The sequence below is a fragment of the Ochotona princeps genome, chromosome 15 (assembly GCF_030435755.1).
Source record: "Ochotona princeps isolate mOchPri1 chromosome 15, mOchPri1.hap1, whole genome shotgun sequence".
In the NCBI taxonomy this organism is placed as follows: Eukaryota; Metazoa; Chordata; class Mammalia; order Lagomorpha; family Ochotonidae; genus Ochotona; species Ochotona princeps.
This window is the reverse complement of record NC_080846.1, coordinates 8,567,107-8,579,019: the sequence shown is the minus strand read 5'-3', so window position 1 is coordinate 8,579,019 and position 11,913 is coordinate 8,567,107.

Sequence of the window (11,913 nt, the reverse complement as noted above, 5' to 3'; positions counted from 1 at the left end):
TGGGAAGTGGGAATCACAGGGATTAGAACAGGCACCCATATGGGATCCCAGCTCAGGCAAGGCAAGGACTTTAGCTGCTAGGCTACCATGCCGGGCCCTGCTTCCATGAACTTGAATTCATCCCCATGGGAGAGCTTGCAGGGGCTTCTGGGCGAAGGACATAAACAAGAGCAGGAGGCAATGTGGGAGAGAAGGGACTCTCAGGGATTAGTGGTGTGTCCTTATGTGGGTAATGGAATTCTACTTAAACCACCCTCCTCCCAAGTCAGGCATCAAAGCTAACGGCGAACCCTTCCATATGTTCTGATTAGCTACAACCTCATTATCATGCTTCGCCTTGCAATGTAGTCATTCAGTTAATGAAATCTGGTGCCGCAGCCAGTGAGTCCGTGTAGGAGATAGTTCTGATGGTAGCAGCTGAGCCTCAGTGCAGTTCACTGCTTATGCCGCCTGCCCCATCCCTGCCCCTCCAGAAAGGGGAAAAGCTGGAAGAGACAAGACACAGGACTCAAAACAACCCCCAACTCCAAACCACAAAAACAGCAATCGCTGTATTTCAAAGCCAGTGCAAATTAGACTAAGCAGCCGCGGAAGGCAAATGGAAGTCGTAATTCTTCTAGTCCCTCGCTGCTCCGACACATGTAATAGGTTTGGCGGAGAATCAAAGAAAACAGGGGCCAAGCCATGGTGTGTTTCAAGGAACCTGAAGGCTGCTCACTGTGGGGAAGTCAGATCTGCTCAGGGCTCAGAAGGAGGGCCGTCTGGACCAGCTAGATCTACCCAGTTCTCCATCAGAGCAGGGTCTGGGCCTTCTAGAGACTTCAGGCAGAAGCAAACCTGAGCGAGGAAGGTGCCAGGTGGGGAAGCCTCCAACCCACATAGGACCAGGAAGGCCTGGAATGAAGCAGCTTCTGAAATGTAAGAGTGAGGAGGCTGGGGAGGCTGCCTCTGGGAAGTGCCCTATCCTGGGTTCGATCTGTCATAACAGCCTGGGAAATAAAAAAGGAATGATCTCGTAGGGAGCATCCACTGCTCCATCCGGGCTCTCTGCTGGACATTCTTACTCAACCCAAGACAGCCACTGCCCTCCCTGCTTCCCAGAAGAGGAAAGTGAAGATCAGAGAGCTCACCAGGCCTCCCCAACCCCAGAGAGCTGCACAGCAGTGAGAGGAGAATTGGAATCCACTTCTTCCTCACTGTGAAGCTCCTGCGCTCACCTACCCCAAGGCTGGCAGGTTGGCTCTGCAGGCCAGAGAGCCTCGGTGGCAAACACAAAAGCAGCCTGCAGCTACAGACAGCATGCACACAAACGGGCAGGGTTGGGTTCCAATAAAACTAGATTGACAAAAGCAGGCAGCAGGCCCATTTGGCTCACAGACCATCATTTGCTGATTACCTTCCCTAATTTAAAATTTAAAGGCTATTGCAGAGACTCCATGGGGGAAAAGTAATCTTAAGATTGCAACAACTGCAACCAACATAACACACGTTTACTCAGCTAACTGCTGGCAATGTGGCTTGAGGGTTAGAGTGCAGATTTCACGTAAGAGAGTCCCAAGTTCCAGGCTGACTTTGCCCCCATACTTGGAGCAAATTACTTAAGCTTGTCCAATCCTTGTGTTTTACTGAATGGAGTTGATAGCCAAATCTACCTCAGTACCCTGGTGAGAATTAAACAAGACTATTATTGCAATGTTCTTAGCATAGACCTTGAACCATAATAAACATTCAGCAAAGATTAGCTGCAATTATTGCAGGAGATACTGCACCAAAGATGGCCCTTGAAAGTCGATATTGCCACCTGCATTGTGTGGCTGAAGATACAAAGTCTCCACCAGGAGCAAGGAGTTACACACAGCCTACCGACATGCAGCTGGAAAAGGGTCAGAATTAGATTGGGAACTGGCTACTCAGTGAGTCTAAGGTTCTTTCTGTTTCCACTCCTCTGTGGAGGAAAGGAAATGCCAAAGAAAGAACTTGTAGAGAACAGAAAGCATGATCAAGAAACAAAGGGCCTGGCGCGGTAGCCTAGCGGCTAAAGTCCTCACCTTAAATGCGCCAGGATCCCATATGGGTGCCGCTTCTAATACCGGCAGTCCTGCTTCCCATCCAGCTCCCTGCTTGTGGCCTGGGAAAGCAATCAAGAATGTCCCAAAGCCTTGGGACCCTGCACGTGTGTGGGAGACCCAGAAGAAGCTCCTGGCTTTGGACTGACTCAGCTCTAGCTGTTGTGACCAGTTGGGAAGTGAACCAGCAGATGGAAGATTTTTCTGTCTCTCCTTCTCCTGGTAAATCTGCTTTTCCAAGAAAACAAATCAAGAAAGAATGGAAGAAAGAGAAAGAAAGAGAGAGAGAGAGAGAGAAAGGAAGGAAGAAGGGAGGTAGGGAGGGAGGAAACAGGTTGCCAAGCACCCTGAATATTACTGCACTTTCTGCAAAGCCAAGAGAATCATCATCCACAGCTCTTACCTGGGTCAGGAACCTCCCCTGATATCAGTGGGTGCAATTACAACTACATCTCCTTGACAGCTTGCACAAAAGCTGACTATCTTCCCACTGGGCTTCAGCAGATAAAGGGCAATGACCTTCTAGCTTGTTGGGACCAGGAAGGACAACAAAGCCAACTTAGCACTCAACCATCCCAGCAGCTCAGTAATGCCGTGCTTTGAGAACAAAGCAGTAGAAAGTAGAACTTGCAAGCTGGATGCCTTGGTTGGTTTTTGGCCCAGGTACCCCATTCTTCACGTCTCTGGGTTGGACTAGTCTCCAGTAACAACTTTAACAATGACCCAAGTCTGGGTGCTCCAAAAAAGCTCACATGTATTCTCTCCCAGTTTTGGTGAAACCCAGAATCTAGGTGTTAACAGAACCAACCAGACATCAGGACTTTTTCCAGAAGTTGCCCCTGGCCTCTTCTAGCTGGTGGCTGCCCTGGCACTTCTGGGCAGGGACCACACTTCTCCCACTTGTGTGTCTTCATACAGTCTCTCCTTCTGTGTGTGCCTTTCCTACAAGGACACTTGTCATTGGATTTAGGGCCCACCCAGGTAATCCACGATGATCCCCTCAAACTCATGATCTTTAAAAGACACCACAAAAGCAAACAATTCAATTACACCTTTTCCCTACAAGGTCACATTCATAGATTCCAGGGATTAAGATGCGGAAGGTGAAGAGAGAAGCACTGCTTAATCTACTGCAAGCTGTCTCTTCTTCAGAATGTTTGTCTTCTGGCTGCAAAGAATTATTCAATGTCAAAGCAGAATACAACAGCAGGAAACGTCTAATGGGCATCTCTCACTGCTCTCTCCTTTGTCCTGTGAGAGGTTCAGTAATTTACCCCAAGTTGCTCTACTCAGAGCTGCAGAGCTGAATGTACTATCTGGTCCTCCTCGCCCAGCTGCTGCAAGTTCCAGCCTCCTCTATCCCTGCCTGTTCTGATTAGGTCTACTCTGGCCAGCACAATGTGATTGTGCTTTTATAAATTGCACCATGCTGTCACATTGGGAGAATGGCATCTTTTCTCTGGAACTTGCATTGCAACAAACTTCAACTTGGTTTCGAATGCTGCCTTCATAGAACAGAATCTTGGCTAATGTCACTGGTTCTTCTTCCTCTCTCTGTTCTGCTCCACTGCCAATTCATTGGCATCCAAATGGACATTTAAAAAAGCAAGCTTGAACCTAGTCGTGGTGACTAAAAACAAAAGAGAAAGCCCTCCAAGCCACTGTTCCCCAAGGTGCACATCCACAGTGGCATACAGCGGGCACAAAATAATGCCAATGGAACTGGGTCTGAAAGTGAGTAGACTACCAAGCTCCCAGGGTTCTACAGATGAGATAGTTAGTGTTATGTCACAAATGCCGTGAGTCCATCCTTAGGGAAAAGTGTACAATCCATCGGTAGGTATCTGAGTGCTCATGCTGCATACGTGGGACTGGCAGTTTAAAGGAGTCTACTTAGCCTTTCTTCATTCAGCAACAGTTTGTGATGGGAACTAGGCTTGGCAACGGCTAAGGTCACATCACTAATATAAAACAGCCTCATCAGAAGGTGGAGCTGTAGGAACAGTAGGAACTCGAATGTGCTGGGGACAGAAGAGGGAGACCACGTGCATGTGGAATTCCTCCAAAGGACATGGCCTAATAAGACTGCCAGGAGTAAGCCCAGTGAAGTTCCTGGCAGAGAAAACACAGTGACGTGTTGACCGGACCCCAGAAATAACTACACACTCCCCATGTAGTAGATTGAATGGGTTTTTGCTGATGGGGATCTTTCAAAACGTCCCGTTGCCTATAAGCAGGAAGATACTTAATGAAGCCACACACTTAATGGAGAGGATATGTGCCACGGCGTGTTTCCTTAATTAAAATTTTAATATGTTGTAGTAAGAGGGCTTGAAGGTATCCAAAGACAGGGAATTAAATGCAGACACAGTGATTAGTATGGTGCCAGGTACATGAAAGCTCCCAGTACATGACAGGCTTAGCATTACGGGGAATATGTGCCCAGTAGTATGGTCTGACGCTGACAGCTGCACATGCAGGGGCATGATGTCAGAGTGTCTGACTCCACCAGTACAATGTGGGCCGAGTTCCGCTTGCCCTGAGTCGTCGGCTCCGATTCTTTTGTCTGTCAGCAGCAAACCAGGAGGGGCTCCTCTCTGAGCAGCACCAACGATCCGGGTACGTAACAGTGCAGAATGAAACCCAGGGTTGCAGCTCAGATCTGACTCTTATGAGCTTTGGGGTTGACAAAGACATAGCCCTTGCCTGAACTTCAGAGTTCCCATTAAAGAAAAGGGGTTTTCAAACTACAGTTGGTCGCTGTAGTGTACTCTGGCCAACATAAAAGTCAACAATTCAGTGACCCGTTGTCCAAATGCACTGCAGTGGGGGTCATCATGCTGGATTCATGAGGCCATTTAAAGAGGAAGATGCCCCTTGGCTCCAAAGTTCTTCCCAATCTAATGAAAACAAGACCCATGCAACATTTACAAAAACAAGGAGTAATTAAGAACATTAAGTGATGAAGCATGGCTTGAAGGCATAGTATTTCACCAGATTCAGTGAAACGTCAGTGAATGATTAACTGGTGCCGAATCTGGTCTGTTACCTTGTTTCATAAACGTACTTTGATTGAATGTGGCCACCCCTTGTCACGCTAACTATGCTTGCTGAGTGGCTACAATGAGAGCTGAATAGCTGCACCAGAAACCATTCGGCTCCCAAAGTGTAAGGCATCCACGGTATGTTCCTTCCCAAAGCATACTGTCTGCTGAACTACAGGGATGTGTGCCTGTTCAATGCAGACCTTCCAGTGAATTCTGGCTGCATTCTCACATCTCTCAGACTCGATTCTCTCATCTTTAAAATACAGCCTGCAAGATGGCAGTGAGATGGGGAGATGACAGTTGGGAAGAAGCTAGACACTGTAAACATGAATTCATAGTAGTTCATCTTGACCATTCTAGGCAATGAAGTCTGAGACCCCAGAAAAATCTGTCTGCAAAGCAAGCCTTACTTTTTGCCCAAATTCCTTGTGTTTCTTCCCATAAAAATATACAATTTTTCTGGGGAAAAAAATAGGATCCCAATTTGCCCCTGCAGAAGCCTGAATCCAATCCTAAGCTCACCCCTTGGTGGTTTGACTCTCTGACTCATTCTCCTCAGGTGCCTGGAAGTAGCTTTGTGTGCCGGGACCCATTCCTCAGATGCTTCCTGTTGGCCAGCAATCACCTACCTGGCTCCTCCCAGCACCACAGAGGGCTCTACCTGGTTCTGCACTTGGATACTTCATTTTGCTCCTTCAGGATGTTCCACAGCCAGGGCAATGTGGAGGCTCCCAGAAGTTGGAAACCAACATCATCTCCATTGCAATGATCTCTCTATCTTTAGTAACAAGCTCCATACAACACACTTTTACTTTCTTCACCTGATGATTTCCCCCAGATACTTAATACAGAGACTTAAAACACCAGCTTCCAAATATGAGTCTAGAGTAATAAGCCTACGGTGAATGAAAATCCAGAAACACCTATGAAACACGGTGTTGGGCAGAATTAAGGTTCGCTCAAAGATATTCATCCACTGGAATCTAGGAATATCTTCCATTCCAAGGCAAAAGGCACTTTGCAGTTGTGCTGTACTGGGGGGACTGCTGGAGAGAGAGATTGGGGTTATAGAAAGGAGTCTGGGTACTGATGGATGACGAAGTCAGATGAGAAGTCCAAGGGATGCAAGCTGACAGGGGTGTGACCCATCAGTGGGAATTTTGGAGAAGAAAACGCAAGTCAAGAACCATGGAATGTGGGCAGTCTCTGCCAAGTATAAAAAGACAGAGATTCTTCCCTGGAACCTGCAAGAGGACTACAGCCTTGCTGGGCTTTGCCAAAGGCTCACTGTGGCTCAAGCTTCTACATGGCAGATATTCAACAAATGTGCACTGTTTTTAACCCCCTAAAATTGGTGGTGATTTGTTCTGGCAGTGTTAGAAAACTCACACACTTAAGAAAAACAGATAGGAAGGTAAGAGCAAGAGAGAAGATTGTCAAGAAAACCCCTGGAGGTTAGCACTGCAAGTAGTAGGAGGTACACGAGTTAAGGAAAGTCAAAAGAACAAAAAAATCCTGATCTCATTGCAAACTAGCCCACGTCTTCTATTTTCAGCTGCACCCCAACCCATAACGACATTCAACAACCACCAGGGTGATATTTATAAGCCAGAGATAAAAATCACATCATTCTTCAGCTTAAAATTCTTCACTAACTCCCCAGGATCTTCATCATAAAATCGAAAACTGCTTGCAAGGCACAGTCTACCCAGGCAAATCCCCAAGTACACGCCCTGCCACTGTACTCCCAGCCACAGGATTCCAGGCACACAGTCTTGGCTCCTCTGTTCAGTAAACAAAGCTCTTAGAGGACTCGTACACCCTTGTACATGGCACCTGCCAGTCTATACCATGGATCTGCCCTTTCCCAGCTTGGATTTCCTGCAGGATTCCCTGAACCAAGCTTGAACCACTCTTGGGACATCTTCTCTAACCAACATCTGTCCTCAGTCCAGAAGTTCTCTAGGAGTCATGACATTTTGTATACTTCCCTGGTATACAGGACTGGTGCTTTCCAAAGCCAAGCCTGCATTTTTGCCATCTAGCTGTTAGCACATTGTAACTCAAGTCCTCCTCTCCCTGGGTGAGCAGGAGCTTGAAAGCCAAGGCTGGAAAGACAGACTGGTCTGTGGCAGCAAATACATTGCAGATAAACACAGGGAAAGACAAGCTCTAGCCTGTGCAATGGAACTTCATAGGATGAAGACCCTGTGACCTGTCCAGTGGCCACGGGTGGCAACAAAGAGCTTGAAATACAGTTAAAGAAACTAAAGGTTCAGCTGTTAATGTCACTGACGTTAGACCAAAGTGAATGTATACACACATAACCAGAGGTTATTGATAGCTACTTAGGCGGATATATTACAGTTAGTGGTAAATGAAGGTAAACTGTAATACAGTCACACGAGCAAAATGTTGAATCCAGAGACAGGCTGAATCAATAATTCTGAAGTATTTATACTAAAAGCTGCACACAAGGCAGAGAAGGCTCGAATGATACTTGTGGCAGTGGGTCAGTGTTTCACACATGTGTGGACTCCCGTTGTGTACCCAGATGGCTGCATACAGAAATGTTTAGATACATATGCACATGTATATATACATATGTATTGTGAATACATATATTACACATAAACATAGCTTTTCCTTGTTCTATCAGCAGTAAGGGCCTGGGAGCACTCTCACGTCAGTAGCAAGAAGTACACCTAACACCCATATGCTGATCCTTAATATTAGTTTACGATTAAAGGGACAAGGACTTCTTGGAGAGCCAGTTCATTCAAGGATTAGGGGATAAAGTGAGCCTGGGGCATCAGTGGTATCAAAACAGCCAGGAATTGGGAACACACACACACACAGATGGAGTAAGCCAAAGTGATATAGGGGCCAAATGCAGACACAGCCCCTGGCTCTGATCCACAGTGATGTAAAGAAGTGAATGAATATTGAGGTCTATGAGGGAGAACTGACAAATCCCTCATACAGAAGAATGTCAAATACTAATGCTGTGTGCAAATTGTATGTAGTGGCCATTTACTGAGAAGATATGAGGACTCAGGAAATGAACAACAGCAAGAAAACTTCAGGTCAGACTGAGGTGAACTTCAACAGGGCAAGTCACCTTGACAGCAGGAAATCTTGGCATGACATGGTGAGAATGGTTCTCTCCTTCTGTAGTTTCCCTCCTGCAAACCATAACCCTGGTCTAACCATGAAAAAAACATCTGACAAATCTCGCCAGAGGGAGACTCTATATTATACCTGACCAGCATTCTGCAAAACTGTCAAGGTCATCAAAAGAAAGGAAAAGTCCAATAAACTGACAGCTAAGATGAATCTAAGGAGATTTGATACCTTAGGTGTAAAATGACATCCTACATAAAATTCTGGAACCAAACAAAATGGACATACATTTGCTAACAGCTAAGGAAGTTTGAATAAATTATGGACTTTAATGAACAATAATGGCTCAGCCTTGGCTCATTGTGTCAAATGTACCATGATCATGTAAGATGCTAATAAAAGAAGAATCTGTGTTTGTGGAGTTCATCTTCACAATCTTCCTATAAGTCCTTATAACACTCCTCACTCAAGTTGGCGGACGGAGAAATGTTAAGAGTAGTGTCTCTTTTTAAAACCTTAAGTGTTCCAGAGCAAGCTTCAGAAAAGATAATCGCTTCTTGATCTCATGAGCAGTTTGCATAAGGCAAGAAGAAAACAGATAGATATCTTTTCTGCTATCTTAAGTAACAACGAACGTGAGGGGAAAGGCATATTTGTATTACACCTGAAATTGTCAGGAAAAAACAGTTTGGGCCACAGGTCTGGAAAGAACATCAGCCCAATACTCCGCACCTGCGCTAGTCCTTTTACCCCCTTTGCTCAGTGGGAAGAGTTACTTCTCCCATTTTTATGGGAGATTGACTGTGAAATCAGCTAGGTTATGCTTCCAAAGTGCTGGGCAAGTACTAAGAATTGTAATCAGGGAAGTCACAACGCAAGAGTGAAGTCTGAGAAAGCTCACATCCCTTTTGCATAAAGAACCTGTGCCATGATCTTAGTTTCTCAAGTCAGAATTTCTTCTGTAAATAATTCACAGTAATAGGCAGTGAGCTTGCTGTGAGGGGAAGTGGTGAATTATTTACCACAGCAATGGAAGGGGAAGATGAACATAGTCTGAGTGGAGAATAAGGGATGTGTAAGGGATAAGGGAGACCGGGTTTCATGGGGAGAGGGGATTGTAGTGAACAAATTCAATAATATCAGTGCACTTTTTGTGGAACTCAGACCTCTGGGCTTAGCCCCGGGTGAGGTAGCAACAAAGAACAGGGCTCAAACAGCTAGAAAGCATTTCAAGTAGCTCCTGCTTATAGGTCTTGAGCCCCAAGCACACAAGTTAAATATATATACTAATGTTTCCTATTGGGAGTGATGGGGAGAAACTAATTCAAAATGTGCTTCAACAACCAGGAGGGGATAGCAAAATGGAAAATACCCAAGCTTTAACAACGTTCACCATTTCACAAATGTAGTCCTGAAATCTGTGGCACTCTGACCCTTATTCTACCCATGCTGTGTGATTTCATTCTCAACATGACCTCATTTTCCAGGGACCATCTTACTCGTCATCCTGTAGAGGAGAAAACCAAGTTTCAGACAGACGCGACCACCTGGCTGTGATCACTCAATAACCAGGGTGAGCTAGGACTCACACTCAGGTTTGGTTTCACTATTACATTGAATGCTTCCAGTCAAGAGTCTTGACTTTTGCCTCCTAAGAGCGGCAGACCCAGTGTTGTGAGGGGAAATGGCACTGACTCCAGTCTGGGACAGACATGAGCTAGAATCCTGTTCCTTTATTCAATAAGTGGGTGGCACAGACCAAGTTCAACCATACTAAGCCGGTTGCTCTGTGAGTTCCTCCCACGAATGCTTAGTGTCTGTGGTGCACTGGCAAACTGCTCAGGCACAACATGCCTGCCTTCAGCGCTCAGTGTGTAGACTGGAGAGACAGTGGCACAGGGTGAAAGAACTGTAGGCAAATAAACTATTCATACAGAGTAAGAGGGACAAAATAACAAGAGAAGGGGGAGAAAGAATAGCAGAGTACACTGAAGGGGCCCTGTTTAAAATATGGCAGTCAAACAAGATCTTGTTAAGACAGGCACATTGCAATGCAGACAGAACAGAGGTGTCAGGTACAAAGTATGCACTACCCAGAGATGGGATCCCAGCCAAAGGGAAGAGTAGATACAGAAATATGAAGTGGTGGGAGCATACCTGGCATGAGAAAAAATATGAAAGCTGGAGTAGAAGTAACAAGAGGGCAGAGGGGGTATGAGATGAGCCTGGAAATGGACATGGCACAGGCTGGCCCCACAGAGCCTGCCTGAGCTGAGAGGGGATGGGCATTTTCAGCCTGTGTGAGGAGGATCCATGGGGGGGGCGGGTTGAAGCAGAGGAGTCACATGATGTGACTCGCGCTTGGGAGACCCAGCATGTCCATGACACGGTGAATAGAGCTTTGAGAGAACACTTTGCTTCCCCAGGCATGAGAAAGTATGTGCCATTGGTCGCTTAAGCGTAACAATCAATGAAAGCAGTTCATGGGCCCTTAATGCTGGCCCTTGGAGGAGTCCAGGTGTGCCCTGGTGCCTGTTCTTTCTGCAACTGGTTTTTCAGCAAATATTTCATTTTTGTGAGCCTGTGAATAAGTTTCCATTACTTCAACTAGTGGCTTGGTCTCTACAACTCGCAAAGAAAGGACCCTTGTAGAAAGCATTCCTGTACTAGTTCTGTGACTCAATCTACCTTTTCTAGCTTAATTTTGCTCTCTGGTCCTCTACCAAAGAGACGACTCAGGGCAAAGCCTTCAGCCTCCTCAGGCACCACTATAGTGTCTGCATGAAGATGTGGAAGCATGGCCAAAGGAAACATTCTCTCCCCACCCAATCCGAAACACACGATTGTTCTCTCTCTCCCTCCCTCACTCGATCTACTTCAAAAGAGGAGAGGAGCAGTCTAAGAAACATGCATAAGGTGAGATCCTCAGGGGGGGAACAGGAGAAAAGAGTGGAGGGGACTGTGTGCCATTCCGATGTAATCGCCCCACAAATGGCTTCTGCAATTACTAAAACGCAGCCAGGGCCAGCTGATTACCAATTACCAGGCTATCAAACCCTAAAAGCTAAGCTTGCCCACCTTGCTGGCCTGTCTGAAAAGACAGTTAGAAAAGGCTTGTGCCAGAGCCTTTCCATCAAGGTGCTCAAAATAGAAGCTGCAAATTTAGCAGAGAGCACACACATTAGACCTGGACATAGGGATGCCAAAACCCCACCTGAGAGTGCCAGGAGTTGAATCCTGGCTCTGACTTTAATTCTAGCTTCCTGCTGATGCAGTCCCTGGGAGGCATCAGTGATGACTCAAGTAGCTGGGCTCCTACCATCTCCATGGGACACCTGGATTGAGTGTTTGGCTTCTGGACTCAGTCCTAGCCCAGCCCCAGCCTCTGCAGGAAGTTGGGAGTGAGGCAGCAGTGTGATGTTTTCATTCTTACTCATATTCTCTCCTCTCTTTCTCCTCCTTTCCTCTCCTCCCTCCCTCTCCTCTCCACCTCTTCTCACCCAGCATCAAGTAAATTACACAAATAAAAGCCTCCAGGTTTCAACTTTTTTTGAATGAGCAAGAATCAGAAGATGGGACTGGAGTCCCTGGAAGTCAGACAAGATACTTCTCTGATCCTGACCTTTCTTGGTGGGGCTAGGGAAGAAGCCTCGCATGTGAACAGAAGCCTGGGGCTT